Raw genomic sequence first — 22,900 nt, forward strand, 5'->3', positions numbered from 1 at the left:
GGCTAAATCATTACCAGTCAGAAAAAAAACAAACAAACAGATTAACATGTCTATTGCTGCTTTTCTAGTGCACAGGCAAACTTCTTAAAGATCACATTATGTATTTGTTTGGGTGTAGGATACTAGAAAAAAGAAATCTATTACTACAAAGTAACTGAACTCAGGGGTGAATAAGGAAGATATTTAGATGTAGAATGTCCAGCAGTGATTGCCAGAGTGAAATTTCTGCGTTGACATCTATAAAATTAATCATGAGCAATGTTCATGTTCCTAAGAAATAAATTGTGTCACTTCAGTGCCTCTATGTCAATTTAGTATAAATAGCAAGGGAAACTGAGATGATGATGCTGCATACCACAGCTTTTTTTTCTGACAGGTTCCCAAAGCCAAATCCTATTGTTGTGTTATTTAACAAAATTGATCCTGAATGCTGGAAGGACAAGAAAATGTTTTGCCATCAAAGGGAGATTTGCAATGAGGCAGAGTGAGGGTCTGGCATTTTACTTGAGTGAAAACAAAGCATACAGCCACTGTATTGTCCTGTAGGCTGGCTTCAAGCACCACTTGTTCAGCCAATCTGCAGTGAGAAGTTAACTACTGAAAAATGGTATTTTGTTTCAGAACCCTTCTGTCAAGCCTGCACTGTCAGCCCAAGCTGAAGGCCAAATCATAGCTTTCTAGTGTGAACAGAGAAGCTTGTGAATAGATGGAAATGTTTTCCATATATGAGTGTGCAGGTGATGAGGAGGTGGTTCAAAGTGTAGCCAAAATATTAAGGGACTAGATTTATATGAACACACTTGGACACATAATATTTTGGAACACATGCTGAGGCCTCAACTGTGCTGACCACACTTCTCAATAGAGATGGAAAGGGCTTTAAAACACAGTATATGAAAGAAAGACCTGCCAGAAAAAGAAAAGTTCCTCCTGTTCAAGTAGATGAATCAATACGGCTTGCGACTTTTCTGAAACTCAGCAATCAAACAGAAGCTCAGATTTTTACAGCAGTACAGTGCAACTTGGTTTCCATAGGTCTTCTTTGTGGGGTGGTCTTACTTCCATTGCAATTCACATAATATCTGTTTGGGTAATATGGAAAAATATATAAACCATAGCCCTTTCTAACTTGTGTACTTATTGATTGAATACATGATTTTATAGCATTCTGAAATATTTATAATGTGGATTTTGGTTCTGAAAAGCCATCAGTGTTTCTTTAAGTATATCATAGGTTACTTTGCCTCAACTCACTGACAAAAATGAGAGGCACCAATGGTAAGAAGCTGAGCTAGACTGAGCCATAGATTGACTGAGCTGTAGCACAATATATCATTTCTGATTTATCAGCCTCAGTAAAGCAAATATTCTTTAATTAATACTACATAAACCCAAAGTAATTAGATGCAAATAAAAATTGTAGTCTAAGCTATTTGAACAATCCCCTGACAGTCTAATTTTCCTTAAAGAGCATATATGTATAACTGAGGATGTTTTATAATCCCGAGTGAATTAAACCTTTTATCTCAGCGTGCCATAATGTCTCAATTTCTTCTTTTATATTAGTATAACAGTATGAATAGGAATTTTTAATGCACATTTATTAAACTTAAACATTGATGGTCACAGGATCTCACAGCCTTTGCAAAGCATTTTGGATTCTTAGACAGTTTCCAATGATCCTTTTTGTGTGACCTGATGAAATGCCTCACAAGAGGCAGGCCTGGGTTCCTGTGCTTCTGTTGACCTTTATTGTCTAGGTGTGATACGGTCTTAGCTGAGTTGGTTGCATCTCTTTTCTTGTTAAAACAACATGGATGAAAAACTCAGAATAACTATTCATGTGGAAGGCTATGACTTCAAGCATTTAAACTGTGACATGCTCAAGAGGAGAAACTGTTGAACCAAGATGGAATGAAACATTTCAACATTTTAAAATTCAATTTTCTCAAAAAAATTCAGTTCAGGAAAAAAGAACAAGCTTTGACTCCTCATGCTGATTTGGGATGAAAAGATTTTTGAATGAAAAGATTTTAAAATTTTCCTCATAGTGTAAACTGGAAATTTTAATATCTCCCTGCAACATCACAAATATGTATCGTAATGGCATTTTAAACTTCTTGCTGTCCTCTTGTGGATGAAATGAACAATTACTTAGTAACAACGTGGGGAAAAACCTAAACAACAGAGAAATAACTGTCTTAGAAGAAGGTAAATTCCAGATACATGAATAAGATTGTTTGTCTTGGGACATGAATGCCGATTCCACTCTTCAAGAAAACTGTTGAAATCAGACAAATCAGATTTAATCTCTCACACTTTTCTGCGTAATGTAGACAAAAGTTGGCTGTGAAGATTAAATTAATAAAGTGAAAAAATGTTTCTTAGAAGAAAGCCAGACAGAAGTGCAAAACATTTTTAAGGAGCACATCGATGCTAGACCAAGCCTGTGATCAACCAGCAAGTTCTAAGATGACAGAAAACATGTGACTTGATCTGAATAGTCCCTAAAACTGCCACCATACAGAGCTGGGCTTCCATACAGGATGTTGAATAATTTTCAGTTTTTCTTTTCTGTCACCATAGTGGAGGACAGATGGGTCGAATAGAAAGTCATCTTGAACCTTAGATCCAGGGGATTCCTGGATTTACAGCTCCTGTCAAATTGCTTTGTCACAAGAAGATGAGGAGAAGTATCACAAAAAGTTATACCTGAAATATACAACCAAGAAAAAAAAAGGGAGACGGTCTACCACAGGCAACTAACCTGCCTGTGAAAAATAACACCTGGTTTCTCTTTCTATCTGTTAACCACTTAAGCCCCCTTTCCTAAGACAACCTCAGTTCTACATTTGTTCTTTCCAGTCCAAAAAATTTTGAGAGGCAGCGTCACTTGTAACGCTGCTGGTATTATGCAAAAAGACAGGACTTTCACACTGTGGCATGATTTGCCAGAATATCTCATGTCATAATTCAAAACAGCACCTATGGAATCTATAAAGTTCTTCATGTAAATTTTTGTCTGAAATAGTACAGTATTTTTTTAAATCAGATTGTGGAGTAGAACCCAAATCCTGAGCGCAAGCCTGTAGGTCTTGTGTTCCCAATCTCTTTGCTCAGAGTCTTATACAGACATGCTGCCATTTGGTTGGGTTGTGCTAAAACACAAATGGAACTACATCAGTTTTCTGTGGCTGAAGACTAGGCCTCAGGCAGTAAGAGTCCTCTTATTAGGAATTATGGGCATGTTCATCAAATACTTGACTTGGATCTGGATATGTATCTGTATCCAAAGCCCCACATGCTCACCTCTCATTCTTTGGGGCTAGGATTTAGCCTGACTTTCATGGAAGGTCCAACCTAACACTCAGTTGTGTGGGTTACTGATTTCCTTTTGTATTGGGCTTCATCAAAACTTCAAATAACTCTGGAGTACCAGGACTGAAGTCTATCGCTTGGATATACAACTTTGATACATATTTTTTGTGTTGTGCCATTAATGTTTTGTACAGGACATGTACAAAATGTACAAATCTAAACATGTAATGTTTAGAGCTGAGGTGCAGTACCTTTTTTGTTTGATTTAGATCCCTTAAAAAATAGTTATTTTCTATACCCTGATCTATGATGCCATTTGCCCCAAAGAACAGCAGTGTCAAAGTGTGGTTGTGGTCCCAGAGCCTGCAAGATGACAGACAATTTGTCTGCAACCGATTCCTCTGTCTCAGTTATGGGGTCCTTCTCTGAAAGAAGGCAGGACCAAGCTGACTCTGAGGGGCTCTGAAACCAATTTTCTGGCTCAGTCACCTGGGCTCAAAGCAGTTGCATAGCGTCTTGGTATTCCCTTTTTCCTTCTGTCTGAGCACGTCGCAAAAATTTGTCTTCCTTTTCTTTCCTTTGCAGCACTGACTTTGTCTCCTTGCCTTCTTTCTCCAGCTATTGCCTTCTTTCTGCCACTTCTCTTGTGGCTTTCACTTTGCACTTGGCTTTTACCAGTTGCTTTTGAAGACAGCTGATCGCTTGGGTGGCAGAATTTTGCTTATTTGCCACTCATATTAGTTGCCCCTTCAGGTCAGCATTTTCAGCTTGAACCTTTTCTGCCCAGTGCATCTGCCCACAGAAGTGAGAGTTTTCTTTCACCAGTCTGGTGTTTTCACCCATCATCTCCATAAGCTGCAGCTCTAACTCCTCACACCTTTGTCTCAATGGTCTCCCACAGATGCCTGCATCTTTCTTTCAGCTGCTGGGTGAGGACAGCTAGCTTAGCACTTTTCTGCCTCCTTGAACCCTTCCGGAGAGCTTCCCTTTCTCAGGAGGTGGTGCTCCATCTCTAGGGCACCATGTTGCCTTCCAGGGCACACTGCAGGCGGGTCTTCTGCTCCAGCAGCCAGCTGCATGTGCTGTCAGGAAGCACCAATTCTTCCCCCGCAGGCTCTGGCACCTGGAGCAGAGCATCTGCCACAGCCTGGCATGTTGTCTGCTGCCCAGCGCTGTGGCTTTTGGGGGTCTCTCCTGTAGTGCCAGCCAAAAAAAACGAGGCTCGATCTGACAGCTGGCCACTGCCAGGGCCCAGGACCTGTTTCCATCAGGGGAGCAGGAGCTCTGCATCTCCTGATGGCCCTGGTGCCCAGGAGGGCCCTGATGGCCGAGTGGCCCAGCTTGTGGGAGCTCAGCCCGCAGCTTCTCCAGCTCCCTCCGGCGCTCCTCCTCCTGCACAGGGCAGCCGGGGGCCTGCGCTGGGCCCCAGCGGGGCGAGAGGCAGCTCCGCACTGCAGGCCCCCAGCCCGCACCATCCTGCCTCATGGCTGAAGGCATGGGGAGTGGGCCGTCAGCCACCAAACGCTGCTGCCAACAGTCATCAATGGTCGTCTTCACTGGGTCTGCAAGGGGCAGCAGTCCCCTGACCCCATGTCAGCTGCTGCCTGCCTTCTCCGTGCAGGAGCAGAGACAGCATCTGTCACAGGTCAGGGGTGGGTGAGTGAAAGCTTATATGTGTGGCCTGGGCCTCCTGCACACAATGAGGGATGGGGCAGTATGGCCTTATATGAGATGCCCTGGCCCCCCTGCAAACAATGGAAAGGGGGGGCAGTATGGCTGTTGTGGTGGGTTGAGCTTGACTGGCTGACAGGTGCCCACCCAGCCGCTCTATTTCTCCCCTCCTCAGCAAGACACAGGGGAAGAAAACAAGATGAAAAAGAAATCATGGGATGAGATAAAGGCAGTTTAGTAAAGCAAAAGCAAAGGCCATATGCAGAAGCAAAGGAAACACAGAGGATTTATTCTCTACTTCCCATCAGCAGGTGATGCTCAGCCACTGCCTGGGAAGCAGGGCCTCAGTATGCATAGCAGTTGCTCTGGAAGACAAACACCTCAGTAACAAATGTGCCCCTGCCTCTTCTTTCCCTTAGCTGGGCAGACATCATATGGCATTGAATATACCTTTGGTCAGCTTATGTCCCCTCCCAACCTCTTGCTCACCCCCCAGACTACTGGCCTTTGAGGGGGTGAGGGGGGGATGTTGGAGAGACAGCCTTGATACTGTGGGAGCTCTGCTCAGCAGCAGCCCAAACACTGGTGTGTCATCGACACCTTTCTAGCTACAAGTACAAAGCACAGCACTATGAGGGCTGCTATGGGGTAAGTGAACTCCATCCCGTCACACCCAAAACAACCTCCACCTCTGTTGTGGTTTGAGCCCAGAAGGCAACTGATTACCAGGCAACCACTCACTCACCCTTTCCCCCTCAGGAATGGGAAGAAAATACAGCAAACGGCTAAGAACAGAGAGGGATGATTTACCCATTATGGTCATGAGCAAAAGACAGACTTGTTAGGGGAAGAAAACATCAGTTTAATTCAAGCACTAACAACAATAATTAACAAATAGAGTAGGACAGTGAGAAGTATTACCACATCTCAAAAAATCCTTCCCCACACCTCTCCCTTTTTCCTGGGCTCAGCTTTCCTCCAGTTTTCTCTACCTCCTCCCCCTAGAGGCACAGGGGGCAGGGAATGGGGGTGTGTGGTCAGTCTCGCCACTCCTTCCTCCTCAGGGGAGGACTCCTCACATTTTCCCCCTGCTTCAGCATGCGGTGGTGTTCCTCTCACAGGAGACAGTCCTGCACAAACTTTCTCTGACATGAATCCTTCCCATGGGCTGCAAAGTCTTTCCAAGTTGCTCCAGTGTGGGTCCCTCCTGTGTGTTGTAGTCCTCCCACTGCCAAACTACAACAGCGGGGACTTCCCTCAGAGTCCCGACCTTCTTCAGGTGCAACCTCCTGCTCCAGTGTGGTGTCCTCCACGGGCTGCAGGGGAGACTCTGCTCTGGCACATCTCTCTCCTTCCTCCTCCTCCTTTCTTTCACTGATCTTGGTGTTTGCGTAGGTGCTTCCATCACAACTCCTCCTCACAAGTCCCCATGCTCCTCCCAGGTTGCCCTTCTTAAATACACTGTCACAGAGGTGTGGTCACCATTGTTAATTGGCTTGGCCTTAGCCAGCGGCGGGTCCAACTTGGAGCTAGGGGAGCTTCAGAAGCTTTGTACAGAGGGCTGCAGCTGTAGCCCCCTCCTCCGCTACCAAAAATCCTCACCACACACACAAACCCAATACAACTCCTTATTCCATACCACTCTGGTCATGCTCAGGTCCCACATAATTTAAGACATTTTTGTATTTTCTCACCATCCCATTGTATTTAATTCTCATTAATGAAATAACTTCCTACCAACACATATAACTTATATAGCATATGTAAAGCATCTTTATACCCAACATAGAGATTCATACGTTATCATTAACTACTATCCCCTGTCCCTTAATAGATAGATATTATTATCCCATTCCATGGGCTTCCTCCAAATGTTTATAAGAAGAAGCTATGCCTTGGGCCCCATATGTCAAGATGGGTGCTCAGGACAGAAGCAGCAGTATATTCAATTGTTGCAGGCCAACACCCAACAAAAAACCCCTTCTGAAACCTCTCAAACCCTCTTCATATGCTGCTAGTATCTCTTCTTCAGTCGGGGTGTAGTGGGATTCTGCTTCTCAGAACCCCCAGCTCCAAATCCCTAGTGGTTTTGCTCAGGTTTCTCCTGATGTTTTCTGCCATCCATGCTCCCTGGCTGCAGTGTGGTGTACGTTTTGCACATCTGGTCCTGTCCAGACATGCCCAAGAGCTACCACATGAGCTATCTCCTGTCTGATCTGCTCAAAGGCTTGTTGTGGCTCAAGGTCCCACTCAAACCAGTTTTTCTTTCAGTTTACTTTAGATAGAGAGGACTCTGAAGCTGACTATAACCTGGAATATGCATTCTCCAGGATCCCACAAGGCCTAGGAAAGCTTGTGTTTCTTGCTTGTTAACCAGTGGAGACAGTTGCTATCTTGTTGATCACATGCATAGGGACATGACTGTTATATTCCCAAGAACTGAATCTCTGGTGCAGGTCTCTAGACCTTGCATCTTTTTATAGTCAAACCAGCTTTCAGAAGAATCTGAATTACTCTTTTTCCCTTCTGAAACACTTCTGCCTTGTTGCCCCACACAATGACATTGTCAAGGTATTGTAGATGTTCAGGGGCATCACCCTGTTCCAGTGCAGTTTAGATTAGTCCACGTCAAATGGTAGGACTGTGGTTTAACTGCTGGGGCAGCTGATTCCAGGTATATTGGGCACCCCTCCATGTAAAAGCAAACTATGGCGTACATTCTGCTACCAAAGGAATTGAAAAAAAATGCATTGGCAATGTCAGTTGTAGCATACCACTTGGCTTCCTTTGACTCCAATTTGTACTGGAGCTCTAACACGTCTGGTAAAGCAGCACTCTGGTGGCATGACTTCCTTCAGGCCACAATAATCTACTGTTAACCTCCACGCTCTGTCAGACTGAATTTGCCATATGGGACTATGAAAGGATGAGTGAGTCTTGCTGATCACTCCTTGGCTCTCCAGTTGATGAATCAGCTCATGGATGGGAGCCAGGGAGCCTTGGTTCATGCAATATTGCTGCTGGTGCACCATCCTTGTAGCAACTGGCACCTGCTATTTAACTTGCAGCAATCCCCCAGTGAAGGGATCTTCCAAGAGGCCAGGCAGAGTAGATGGCTATTTGATTCCTCTGTGTTCACAGCGGCTACACCAAAATCCCACTGGTACTCCTTTGGGTCCTTGAAGTACCCTCTCCTGAGGTGGTCTATGCCAAGGATAGAAGGGGCCTCTGGGCCGGTCACAGTGGAGTGTTTTTGCTACTTGTCCCCTGTTGAGCTCATCTCAGCCTCCAGTACAAACAATTGTTGGCCTCCCCCTGTCTCTTCAGAGATTGAGATGGGTTCTGCACCCCTATACCCTAATGGCACCAGTGTTCACTCTGCACCAGTGTCTACCAAAGCCTTCTACTTCTGTGAGCCTGCTGTGCCTGACCACTGAATCCACACAGACCAGTATACCCAGACATCCCTTTCCTCCTCCTGGCCAAAGGCAGGGACCTCCTATTCCTGTTCCTGGCTGGCATATTCACTGTCTGAGCCTTTCAGTGCCAGGCCAGAATTCCCCTCACTAGAACTGAAGGAGGTGATCTCAGTACTTCTGTCTGGTAGATCACTGATTGCCTTCTTGTGTCTCAACAGCAACTAAGCTGACAGCCTTCTTGGGTGGCTCCTTCTCAACAGCTGTCTTCCCTCTCAGTTTGTGTACAAACACAGAACCTGGACACTTAACAACAGGTATAACTATAACACACTTAATACAAAACTGCCATTGTCTTGTGCCCTATGTTGAGTGCCAAAAAAGACTGTGGTGGGTTGATCTTGGCTGGCCCCCAGGTGCCCACCCAGCTGCTCTTATCACTTCCCCTCCTCAGCAGGACAGGGGAGAGAAAATATAATGAAAGGCTCATGGACTGAGATAAGGACAGGGAGAGATCACTCACCAATTACTGTCATAGGTAAAACAGCATCAACTTGGGGAAATTAATTTAATTTATTGCCAAATCCAAGGTCAGAGTAAGGTAATGAGAAATAAAACCAAATATTAAAACTCCTTCCCCCCATCCCTTCCTTCTTCTCAGGCTCAGCTTTGCTCCCAATTTCTCTACCTCCTCCACTGCCAGTGGCACAGGAGGATGGGGAATGGAGGTTGTGGTAAATTAATAATATTTTGTCCTTACCACTCCTTCCATCCCCTGCTCCAGTGTGGGATCCCACCCACAGGAGACAATCCTCTAAAACTTCTGCAGCGTAGGTCCTTCCCACGGGGTGCAGTCCTTCAGGAACACACTGCTCCAGTGTGGGTCCCCCATGGGGTCACAAGTCCTGTCAGCAAATCTGCTTCAGTGTGAGCTCCTCTCCATGGGCTCACAGGTCCTGCCAGGAGCCTGCTCCAGCACAGGCTCTTCACAGGGTCACAGCCTCCTTTGGGCTCAGCCACCTGCTCTGGTGTGGGGTCCTGCACAGGCTGCAGGTGGAGATCTGCTCCACCGTTACCCTCCACGAGAGCAGGGCACAGCTGCCTCACCATGGGCTGCACCACGGGCTGCAGGGGAATCTCTGATCCTGGAGCACCTCCTCCCCTCCTTCCTCACTGACCTTGGGGTCTACAGAGTTGTTTCTCTCACGTATTCTTACTCCTCTCTCCAGTTGTTGCGCAGCAGTTTTGACCTTCTTAAATATGTTATCACATAGGCGGTACCACCTGAATGGGTCCATCCTGGAGCTGGCTGGCATTGGGTCTGCTGGACATGGGGGAAGCTTCTGACATCTTCTCACAGAGTAAAACCCTGTAGCCCCTCTGCTACCAAAACCTTGCCATGCAAACCCAATACAGGTAGTCTGTTAGTCTGAAATAATTGTTTCAGTCTTCCTATGCCTTTGGGGAGGATTATTTCTTTCTGTTTAGTTATATACTGATTTGGTTTTCTTTAAAAAATATTTGGTGCACATTTAGTTGTATAGATTTCAGTTTAAATATTTTCTGAATATTATAATTCAGCACAACCATAAATTAGTTCCAGTTGATCATGAAAAAAACGAAATCAAAATTAACTCAGTAATTAAATACAGTCACTTGAGCTTAATTAATTAATTGTTTAAATATAATCTGATCAATACTTTAACCAAATCATTGGTACTAACAATAGCAAGGTTTGAGCATTTAATGAATTTTGATCCTTTTAAGCACACACACGATGTGTTTATTCAGTACTGGATCATCATAAGATTGTGCCTTTATTCATAAAAAGATAATATTGAAAGTCAAAAGAAAAAAATAGAACTTAAAATCCACAATAATGACTCCTGAATCTGCAATATTCAAGCAACTGTGTTGACTCTATTAGTCCTCTTCTGTGCTTTGCAAGACATGCTCTGCCCTCTGCTGATTATATGGATAAGAAGACTTATTTCACTCCAGTAAGAGAATATATTTAATTTAAGTAGTTCTCTGGCACTATAGCAACTCTCTTCTGCTAATTTAAGTTAATGTAAAGGGATTCAGTTTACTCAGTCAGCAGAATAATTTCAGAAATACTTTAATATTATATATTAATGACCAATGAAAATTAATACTACTTACTATCTCTTCCTCAGTAGTACTCAGTAGCAATGTGTGCTAAGCAGCACATATTCCCTCTTCTAGCTTTAACAGTTTGCACAGAAGGAATGTGTTTCTTGCAAATTCACACTGTCAGTATCTGTGTGTGACCCTAATTATGCTGACAATTTCACAGTCTTTAATAGCCTTTGTATTGCAACATCCCTGTGAGCTAAGGAAACCCAGTTGTTTCACACACCGAAAAAAAAGATATGGAATGGATTGATTTTGTCAGACACCTGCCTACTAAGAGCGAGGTGGTAAACTAATCCACTAACCCCTGCGCAGCTTTACTTTAAGTCCAGTATGGACTGTTTAAAAAGCTTTGCTTCCAAAAGTGGGATCTTAAACCAACAGTGGCTTCTTGACCAGTTGTCACGTCCCGCTCCGATGAGGGGGACAAGTGACTCAGATTCGCAAATCCCCAATTGGAGCGGACAACAAGTCTCCAAGTTCAAGCATTTATTAACTACCTACAATGCACTAATTGAACACATGATAATTGGCCAAGTACAGAGCAAGTTGTGGTGAGCAATATAATATGCTTTGCATTTCTTAATAGAAAAAGGAAAAGAGGGAGATAGAGGGAATGGGGGAATACAGATCACCGGTCTGGGTTCCTGCGCTGATCCCGCCGGCGAGGGTTCCAGGAGGCGGCCGTCTTCTCCACTGGCATTCGTCTTCTTCGCTTCACTGCTTTCTCCAGACGGTCGGGGGGGCAGGGAGAGGGGGAGAGAGAGAGCGAGCCCTTTCTTCCCCCCTTTGATTTATACCCATTTTCCTTGGGTCCGTCCCCTAGGTCGACCCACATAGCTACGTATCCCATGTACAGGGAGGGGTAAGGTGTTTCATGGGATGATGTCATTAGCATGATCATGACAGCCCTCGTTAGCATATTGAGGGGTGTCAACTTTAATATGCATTTTGTGGATAATGAAGCAAAGTTCATTCACCGGACACATGGCCCTTGAAATTTGCCCAGGTGCCCCAGGGCAGAGCCGTCCTGTCTCCACAGGGCTCTCTCCCCCAGCTACATGGGGCAGCGTTATCAGCTTGGGCCTCCACAGAATGCACCCTGTGACTCATAGTTTTGTCTTGCGAGTGTTTGAGGCATTTCTTCAATCAGTCTCAACTTTTGCTTTCCCAGGTTGTTTGTCTTAGTTTCTCACAGGCCTGGTTTCTCGTCTCTCACACAAGTAAAGAAGAGGATTAAAATCAGGTATGCACTTCAATACTGTTTAATAGCAATGATAAACCAAGCACTGACTAACTCTGGTCTTTCAACTTTATCAATTGGTTCACTTCTTCAAGACATCCCAGCTGTAAAATTCCAGGAGTGCTCTCAAAAAGGTGTGCAGTTCCTGTATCTGGTTCATCAGCAGTACTACAGTGGTTTATTAAGTTTAAAATCAAAGTAATCTTGGAATAAACTGGTTGCTTATCTAGACACCTTTGGCATAGAAATAGCTCAAGAACAGTATTTTGTAGCTGTTTCCAGTGAAACTGTGTTGGCCAGGACAGGGAAAGCTTCCCACACTATTTCAGATAGTGTATTCCTCCAGAAACAGGAAATGCAAACATGTAAGAAGACTGAAAGAAAACAAAAGTAAACATTTTAAAGTTTCCACAAATGTTGTATTTTGATTCTTACCTTAGTTGAAGTAGTTAAAATATTAGAGGTATTGAGGGGTAGAGGTTTCCAGAGTTAAAATCAGATTAAATATTTTGGGATGAGATGTCTGCACTATGATCGGTTTCTAGCCTTATAGGTCAGGTGCCTATGAAAAACCTGGGCGGTTTTGATCCCTTGAACAAAACTTGCATAAAGACACAATATCAGGCTGGATCGATGGGCCAAGGCCAATTATATGAGGTTCAACAAGGCCAAATGCCGGGGGCTGCCCTTGGGCCACAACAACCCCCAGCAGCGCTACAGGCTTGGGGAGGAGTGGCTGGAGAGCTGCCAGTCAGAGAGGGACCTGGGGGTGTTGATTGACAGTGGCTGAACAGGAGCCAGCAGTGTGCCCAGGTGGCCAAGAAGGCCAATGGCATCCTGGCTTGTGTCAGCACTAGCGTGGCCAGCAGGGACAGGGAAGGGATCTGACCCCTGGACTCGGCACTGGTGAGGCCGCCCCTCGATTCCTGTGTTCAGTTTTGGGCCCCTCACTCCAAAAAAGACATTGAATGACTCGAGCGTGTCCAGAGAAGGGCAACGAAGCTGGTGCAGGGTCTGGAGCACAGGTCGTACGGGGAGCGGCTGAGGGACCTGGGGGTGTTTAGTCTGGAGAAGAGGAGGCTGAGGGGAGACCTCATCGCCCTCTACAGCTACCTGAAAGGAGGTTGTATCAAGGTGGGTGTCAGTCCCTTCTACCAAGTATCATAACAAGTGATAGAATGAGGGGAAATGGCTTTAAGTTGCAGCAGAGGAAGTTTAGATTGTATATTAGGAAGAATTTCTTCACTGAAAGGATTGTCAAGGACTGGAACAGGCTGCCCAGCGAAGTGTTTGAGCCACCATCCCTGGAGGGATTTAAAAGACATGAGGGTGTGGCGTGTAGACCTCCCTCCCTCCCTCCCTCCCTCTGCCTTGCCTCTCCTGTCTTTCATGTAAAAGGTGAGAGACGTGATCGTCTGAAGTTCATTGTACTTTGAAGAAGTTCATACTTCTGTAGATTTGTCACATAGGGACATGCTTCAGTGGTGGACTTGGCAGGCGTGTGGTTCACGGTTGGACTCCGTGATTTTAAGGGTCTTTTCCAACGTAAATGATTCTAGGATTCCATCACTTGAAGGATGCTGTTCGGTTAATGTTTAGTTAATCAGAGGTGTGAAAGCAAAAACAATAATAAAAAAGGTTTGTTTTTTATCAGTTACATGAAAAGATCTCGAATGTTTCTGAGATAGGAACACTGCTAAAAACAGTTTTGTGTTTGGTTTTCTTTATTTTTTAATATAAACGATCTCACTCACTGTATGAATGTGTTGTTGTTACGCATATAGCAGAGCCGAGAGCAGTCCCCGAGATGACACTGTGTGCACGGAGCGCTTCCGCACGAAAACCCGCCCTGGCGCGCCGCTGCGGAGCGGGGCGGGGGCGCGGGGCCGGCCCGCCCAGGCGCCGCGGTGAGGGGCGGCGGCGGCGCCCGCCTCGCCCGCAGGAGGGCAGCAGGGCCGCGCCGCCGGCCCCGGCGCCCGCAGCCGCCAGCCGCGGCGGAAGGCGCCTTGCCGCTCCGCGGCCTTTGGGAAAGCGGAGCCGGGCCCCTTTTCTAAATCCTGCTGGGTGATGCAGAGAAATGATTACTTCTTTTGAGACTTATCTACTTATGGCAAACTGCTTAGCAACTTATTTACTTACTTTTAGCCACTTACAGTACTTTTTAATATTGCTAAGAATCCTGCTTGCCCAGACTGTTCTGTGGAATTTTACCAAGGACTACTGTGTTCATCAAAACAAAGCAGTTCACTCTGAAAATCTACCAAGAACTGCAGTGTTCAGCAAAATACCATGTTTTTGTCCTTGGGAACGGATGTGCTCTAACTAGTTGGGTCTTGGTAATGAGTAAAGATAGCTATATACGGATGGTAGAAGTTCCACTGGCTCTCTTAGATAAGATAGAATCAATAAACCAGCCGAAAAACACTCTTGTTATTCAAGAAATTGGCCAATAGAATCTGCCCATGCTCCGGGGCAAAGTACAAGGTGAGAAAGACTACGGGCCTTCCTCCCAAAGACCCCTGAAGACGCCACCAGGAGGCAATGCGCAGGTGCAGAGAGAACATAAACTGCTGACACCAGCCTTTCGAACTAACCCAGCCTTACTCATGCATATGTATGTTTGTGTTATGTAATCCAGTGAATATGGATATCCACACTCTTTGAGTTTTGGTAAAATGTGTGGTGGGTGTGCAAGCTTTGTGGTGAAATCCCCTTGCACCCTGGCACTGGAGTAAACATACCTGCTTTATAACTCTATTCGAGTTGTAGAGTCTGTTTTCAAGTCATGGGCATGTGTGGATGGGCAGGACAGGGAGTGGGTATTCCAGCCCTGGCTCGTGATGGACTCAGAGAATGCGGTCGATTTAGGTTGGTTTGCACTCATAAATCTGGTACGTTTGGGTGTGGGGTTTCTCACACATAAAGCTGGCACATTTCTGCAAAACCTGCTGTCTAGGTGGTTTTAAAAGGATACTTTCTGGGGACACTCTTCCCATGGGTCTAATATTGTTACAATTAAAAAGAATATCAAATTTGAAAGCATACTAAACCTCCGGAACAAGCCGAAGCCATGGTGATACACATGTAAGGTGATGATATGTATATAAGATCACAAGTATCGACCTACTCTGTGATTCTTGCTTTCCTTCAAAATGCCTGGTATAGATGACTGTCAGGAATTGGATTCTTGATCAGACAGGTGTGAGGCCTGGTCCATTGGGGCAAATTCAGCATTCCTGGTCCCAGGCCCATTTTATAAACTGATTTGCTGTAGCTTACAGAAGTGAAACAGTCCATAGGAATCAGCCTGAGACAGTCTGGAGTTTCTAGACCTTGTTATACCTGTGCCAGTTAAAGGAAGGACTTCCTAGAGTATGGGTCATATTCCAGGGTGCTGAGATTGTTTTGCCTGGACAGGAGTGACCAGATGGAGAGTGGCTGTGGGCTTTTCTTTCCTTTGTTTGCATTCATTTATTCCCCTTGGAACTACCAGGTCATCTTTGCTAGACCTTTAGTCATTTCCAGCATTAAAATGCAAGGCTTTGGGATAAAAATCATATTCGAAAAATGACCCACAGTTCATCCCTCCTCCTCCTTTATGTTTACCAGGAAGAAAATCCTGAGCTTTTCCAGCAAATACATTTGACATGCTTTCGTTTATCAAACAGTGTTCTCGGCTGCTCCCCCACTCAGTCTCTGATGCTGGAAATCAGCTACAGATACTCTAGCCCTTTAGGTGAACTTCTCAGTAGCATTAACATATCTAACTAAAAAAAAAATTAGATGCTTCACTTGCACAACGTTACCAAATAGGAATTAATACCCAAATGCCTTTGAGGATCTAGCTTTTAAGGTGTATCTGTGTGAAATTTAAGACTCATGCACAGATCATCAAACTGGTAATGATCAAGCTAATCTTGAAACAGGAAACAGTCTAGCTGAGTTCATTAGACTTATTACTTGCCCTAACAGATGCAATTAAATAGCTTGCAAGCCAGCCTGATACATCTGGCTGGCTTTCTGGGGGGCACGCCCTATGAAAGTACCATTGCAGGGAGATGTCATCTCAGAGACCTTGTATCTGTTCTCCATTGCATTATGTAGATGGATTCTTGATTCCAGGTTTAAAGATCCTGATTTTAACTTTGTTGATTTACAGTTCAATTCCCACTTATGATAAGAACTCCAATCATTACAGTGTTGTTCTCTTTCTTTCATCATGACACAGTATTTCTAGGTAGGTGACTGGAAATCATCTAACGGAATCAGTCAGGTGAGACTTGGCTGAAAGGGAGAAAAGCTGCTTCCTCATCCCATGTCCCTGTTCTCTTCCAGTTTTTGTGCTTCTTACTTTTGTCAGACATCTTCCTACAGTGTGTGAAGAGTGGGTTATAGGGAAGGTAGAGCCAGTGTCATCTCAGAAGTGTGCACTGAAAGGAGAAGAGGCGATGGCCACAAGCTGCAACAGGAGAAATTCTAAAGCATGTAAGGGGTGCAGCAGACAGGAGGAGGTAACAGGTTGTGTACAATAGATATGGGAGGACAAATGATACCTGGTTTGGTCTAAATTTATTGAGTAACGGGCAGGCAATACCCTGACTCACATGAAGCCTCACGGTACACTAAATTTACATGAGTATTTTGAATAAATTTGAATCATGAGAGTGAGTTTATAATGGATCAGAGTTTCACATCATGTCATTGAGGTGTTTTTAATACAAAATAAAGAATTTGTAAGTGGGAGATACTGTATTGTTGCACTACAGCCTGAACATAGCCTTTCTCCTGTCTGCTGCATTATTGACTGCAAACCCACGTAGGGCAGTTTATCATGACTGAAGAATCTACAAAAGTCTTGGTTAGAGAATGATAACACGTTGTAGCAGACACCTGTGATTGTCTATGCTCCTAATTAAAGCAGGAACAGGTAAAGTTTTGTTCTTGTACAAAGAACTTATGTTTTACTAAGTTTCTACATGGGCATTGTGTGTATTATTTGATTATTAAGTGGACAGGCCCCCTGATTCTGAGCTTTCCAAACCACATTTATTCATGTTTATGCATATTAATATTTCATCCTTAAACTGGTCTTCTAAAATTAGTATTTTTGGTGGTTTGTTGAGTAGACAACATGAAAAAGAATGAAAATGGGAGGAAACATACATAAGGAAGAGACATTTCATAGATGGTGCTGGGGCAAAGCTAACATTACAATGAACTGTGATTAGGGGTCTTGTTATGTGACATAGTATTTGAGAGAGACAGGCATAGAAAATAAATGTTATTGAACTGCCATACAGTCTTCAGGTTTTTTCACCCTTTCTTTGTTTTGTTTTGTTTTTTAATACCAAAGCCTGATTTTCTGTACTTGTTGCTTAATTCTTATTCCCTTATGATCAAAAAAGTAGTATCTTAAAAGCCAATTCATGTCTGAGTTAATGCAAGTTTAAAGAACTGCATATAGAGCTATATAAACCTGTTTGTGTTTTATATAAACCTGTTTGTGTTTTATAAAATGGATAGCACTCCTAAAATGAATAGTAGGTGGGTCCTTGAAAATCACTGTCTGTCAATTAACAGTGTAAAGGATACAGGGGAAGGAAAGGCCAAAAAATATTCTGCTAGGCCTGTACTTGTCAGCTTCTGAGGTGCAACTCGGCAGCCAGACAAAAGGAACTGCAAATGAAGCATGAAGCACCTCTCTACCCATCCACCTGCCAGGGGCTGGGTACTGTGCTGAGGTGCTAATTAACTGTGAGTCACCTGCCTGACATGTAGGCACTAGAAAGAGGGAGATGTACTATACAGATGTATTTTTGGTTTCATTCAGCCAGCTTATTATTTTATGGGTTATGAGGTAGCATCATCATTTATAATCTAAGGGAAAAATCCTCTCACATCTGCTAGGCATTTGTCATATGAATGAGAAAAGACAAATCTTTTCTTAGCAATAGCATGAAATTGCTTCTCCAGATTCCCTCTAGCTTTAAAAATAGCTTTGTGCTACAAACACCATCACATCAGACTTGGCATCAGCAAAATTCTTTAAGAAAGGAAGGAAGATTTGGTCAAAAAAGGGTCACTTTTACCCCAAAGCACAGCTTTCTTTGGATTCCTTCTACTTTTAGTTAGTAGAAAATAGGGAGAGGATAATCTTTTTCTATGAGATAAAGGTAAATAAAGAGACCTAAGCCTACTCAGAATTGTAAATAGAAGAGTAGGATATTTTAAAAATGAAAATATTTTTAATATTTAATATTCATCAAGTGAACACTATGTGATACCTTTAATTATGTTCATATTGCTCCTACTAGATTACAGAAAACCGTTGTCCTTCAGAACAGTGCACAGATATTTCAAGAGATTCAGTTGTCAGCTATTTAAATGATTCTTCATAAACATACATCCCCCCAAAAATTGCCACTGTGAGACATGATGAGTAACCTGCTGCATGTTATTTTTTGTTCAGGACCAGTATACCTATATGCAATTCATGTTTTCACTTCAAATTTACTATTGTTTTTGGCAAATATTGTTGAGTACTATATTTTTATTGCAGCAGGATTATTTTTATCATTGCATTGCAATATGATTTTCACAGTGTAATTCAGAGATATGATTTATCAGGAAACATTTTGAGTTTTTTGGTTTAGACCTTCAAATAAGGATCGTAGAACAACCCAGGTTGGAAGGGACCTTGAAAGACCCTCTGGTACAACCTTTCATGAAAAGGGAGCCTAGATGAGATTATCTAGCTCCCTGTCCTCTCATATCTTGAAAACCTCCAGTGATGGGGACTCTTCCACGTCCCTGGGAAGATTGTTCCACGGAATGACTGTTCTCACCGTAAAAATATTTCTTTCTTATATCCAGATGAAACCTCTCCTAGTGCAATTTGTACCTGTTGCCCTTTGTTTTCTCCATGTGGCTCCTTGTGAAGGAGAGCAACCATTTTCTTTGTAGCCATCCTTTAAGTATTGGAATTCTGTGATGAGGACCCTCCGAAACTTCTCTTCTCTGGGGTGAAAAGACTTAACACCTTCAGTCTTTCCTCATGGGGCAGCCCTTTGATCAACTTCATGGCCCTCCTTTGGACCCTCTCCAGTCTGTCCTTGAATTGTGCTTTTGAATTATGCTTTTGAATTGTAGGGACCAGAACTAGACACCATGCTCTAGGTGTGACCTGATAAGCACTGAGTGGGATGATCACGTCTCTATCTCTGCTAGTAATACCCTTGCAGATGCGGCCCAGGATCTGATTTGCCTTCGTTGCTGCAGTAGCACACTGCTGACTTACGTTCAGCTTCCTGTCCACCAGGACCCCCAAGTCCCTTTCAGCAAGGCTGCTCCCCAACGAGACATGTCCTAGCATAATGTGGAGTCCATTCATACCAGTGGAGCTACACTAATTCTCAGAGACAGAGTACCAGCCCCACAGAAATTAATTTTCCTGTCACTTTCATTTTTATAGTAGAGGCACATTGATAAATAGTAATCATTCATCCAACCCTTGCCAACTAATGTTAATTACATTTAAGATTAAGTATCATGAACCATTCCTTTATTTTAATTATAACTTTAATGGAAAAATTGCGCTGCTGATTTTATAGCCTTTATTATTTACTTTAAGTCACTCACTTTGATATACATTACAGCCGTCTGTTTCATTTATTAATTTCCCCATACTCCCTTCTATTATGCTTTTTTTTTTTTTTTTACAGTATTTGGTTATCAATTTTACTCACTGTTAATATAATCAAAGAGAATAAGTATCACAAAAAGACTTTGGGGTTGTGATGCTCACAGTTATATCATCTGACTTGTTCTGACATTCTCAAAAAAATCCATGGCTCTTGGACAATATTTGACTGATCTTTAAAAGGCCTGGGTAGAATAAGCTGCCTTGGATGGGGATGCCCAGATAAGCGAGCCTTTTTCTTTTCCTCAAGCTAGCTGTCTAACTCAGGATAAACAGGCAGGCATGCCCCCTGTTGCAATCCACAGTCCTGAACCCTTGGTTTAGGCAGGTCTCTTTTTCTATCCCCTCAAAATAAAGCAAGAAGGTCCTTTCTTTTAAATATGCCTTGGTAGCTGTCATCCTCTTTTATACAGTATCCTCCTGTGTACAGCACTGACACAGACTGGATTCAATTTTCAACATCATTCCACTTCCCTAGGCCCCTATCCACCTGATGTCTGGTGGCTTGGCTCAGACTCCAGTGCACCTTGGAGATCACATAAATGCCACAGGTTTTGATGGCCTCATTACCTCCAAAGGGCTCAGTGAGAATTTGTTTGAAGTGTAGGTCATGACTGGCATATTGGGGAAAATCTCAGCTGACCAGTTAGAAAAGCTAAAAACTACTGTGTATCACCAGCATGGCACACAAAAATCAAACTATAAACTTGGGATTTGGTTTGATGCCTGCTTAGAAGACAGGTGTCTCTGAACTTCCACAAAGACTACAAATCTCTTTTGCATAGAACTGATCTCGTAACTTCCTGCACTGCTTTTGCTCATTTTCTTCCTTCGGAATGTACTCTGAAATTTTTAATAATTTGATTTAAGTCTTCCTTTGGGAGGGTCAGAAATTTCTTTAAGTTTTGACCTCCTATTGAGATCTTTGTGTTTTGTTTTTATTTTTATTTTTTTAAACTAAAGATTAGAAAAGGCAGAATTAAGATAATTAATCCAAACCTGTGTCAATCTTTACTAATTGTATATACTATGAATTTTAAATTGCAGGCAAATTGACTGCATTGGGTTTCTATGAGAGAGGTTTGCAAGTTATAAATTGTAAGACTCTTGAGAAGTACCGTCCACAATGCTCCAAATATTCTACAAGAATAATGATGATCTTTTATTTACTATTACACTAAAAAGGGCAGTTTCTCAGCCCATTTTAAGTCTTAGTTCAACAATGATGTATATAAATAGCTCTTTAACCTAAAAATATTTAAATCAGAGTGTCTGTCAGAAAAGGAGGTGTTTTCTTGCTGACAAGTAAGAATTATCTAACGGTTTCGTATCAGCACATGTGCCTGGAGATATGCACATTATTTTCATATTCTTTTCAATTATATTGAATAAATAAGAATTATAACGAGGTAGGAATTACTGTCCTGCTCCCATCTGGAAAGCATAAGATGTGATTTAGTTTAAGAAACTCACTGATATTACTTTTATTCTTTACTTCCTTCCTGCCATTTTTGTTATGGTGACTATTACAATACAATATTTTATTGAGCCTGGATTTGAAATTATAGTCGTAGCTTACCAATTCCCTACAATAAAAATTAAGATCTGAGATAATGCTTAGGAACCTATTAAGAGTGTGCCATTTATATGGCACAAAATGAGCAGCAATGTTCTTGGTTTCCAGGTTTTCCATTAATAGTTTCATGGAAGTGCAGTGACAGGTAATGTGATGTCTTTTGGTTTTCAGCTGAAGCACATGCTGAATAAAGCCATTTAGTTGTCTTTATAGCTTTACCTGACCAGTGAAAGAAAAGATCCTTAAAAAGATATCTTAAAGATATTTCCATGCAATACAAATGGTGTGGTGAGCTGGAACACTCTCCTCTGTTGAGCTGCAGGCACAGCCTTGCTAGGACTCTGTTTCAGAGGTGGCAGAGAGCCACAATCTTCACTTTCACACACATGACATTAAAAATGTTGATGGCTGCTAGATGCTTTTCTATAAGCAGATTCTTACATTGCTTGTGTAAATATTTAAGTGAGCACTCCATTCTTTATTTGGATCTCACACTCTTCAATTAGGTTAACAGTGAGGGAGCAAATAACAGTATAAATATTAAAGGTGGGAATGCCAACTTGGTATTTACATAAATTTAAGATGAAACTAAGGGGATTGAACTCAGAGGTGTTATGTTGAAGTCACTGTATAACTTCTTAATGAATGGGGTTGAGGAGGTAAGAGTTATGCTAAAGCAGACCTCTCGACTACATCCAGAACGCTACTCTAGAAACCACTGATATTAATACTTATGCAATATACTGATCGTGCATCCCTAATATTTAAGTCTTGTTCACAGGTATGTGCTCTGAACTTGCAAAGTAGCTGATCAAAAGTAGGTGTAGCAATATGCTTTGCAACAACTAAATTTTTGCTATGCGGCTCCTTCATGCTTTCTTCAGCTACGAGGTCAGGGCCTGGAACTCTCAAACACCACAGGGCAAAATCTTGGTTCTGAACGTATGCTCACAAACCAGCTGAGCAAGAAGCCAGCACTACTTGTAATAGACTGAAATACACAGTAAACTGCATTAACCTCTACATATTGTTAAACAAAGCAGGCCAGAAACCATTGCCCCTTAGGCAAGTGGCATGGCCTGGCTTCATCCACACTTTAGCTCCACATTGTCCTCTGTGGTCCTAAGACAAAAGAATAATAGTGTTATTCAGTTGGAAGTATCTGAAATAATGCCAGGGCTGTGTTGTCACATGATGCTAATAAAATTTATTGCCTGCTCTGGGATAAAACATCAGGGCAAGTAAAAGGTGCAAAGCCAAATGGGATAATGTTGGGGGAGATTGTAGTGGATGGAGGGACCCAAATCAGGCAAACCGTCACTATACTTTGTATTGGAAATAGCCCTTGGAGTGCGTATTTCCTCAAACATACACTCCACTGTCTGGGAGTGTATTAGCTGATGCCAGCAAAAACTGGGCTTGGGAGCACACAAACAGCAAGGAGTCTGGATAATCGCAGGCCAGAGCTTCAACCTTAGCCTGTGCCTTTATTTGCTAGCACAGACATAGCCTCAGGGCCTGATTAGCTCAAAATAAGTCTCTCTGGTGTGTCGCATTTGCTCCATGAAGGAGACCAGATGACTATAAGAAATGCTGTGCTATCACAGAAATGTTAAGTGATGTCTCAGGTGTCTTCAGATCTCCTCCTGTGTATTCAATTGTTCATAAATTTTGCTGTTCTATTGTGTTTTAGTTTACATCATCAAGGAGGCTGCAAAATATGATTTGAGGTATGCATGCAGTAGGTGTTCTCGTGGCTTGAATGTCTGTTGCATTGTGATTGAGAGGGGATTTGTTAATGCAAATGGCTCTTCTAGTCTTGA

At 42.9% G+C, this 22,900-nt stretch overlaps 1 long non-coding RNA gene across 3 annotated transcripts in view; it reads left to right on the forward strand.

Annotated features, from left to right (window-relative positions):
- Positions 1-22,900, forward strand: part of LOC141958983 (uncharacterized) — an 80,816-nt gene that overhangs the window by 9,271 nt on the left and 48,645 nt on the right. The window lies entirely within an intron of this gene.

The sequence above is a fragment of the Athene noctua genome, chromosome 1, assembly GCF_965140245.1.
Source record: "Athene noctua chromosome 1, bAthNoc1.hap1.1, whole genome shotgun sequence".
Classification (NCBI taxonomy): domain Eukaryota; kingdom Metazoa; phylum Chordata; class Aves; order Strigiformes; family Strigidae; genus Athene; species Athene noctua.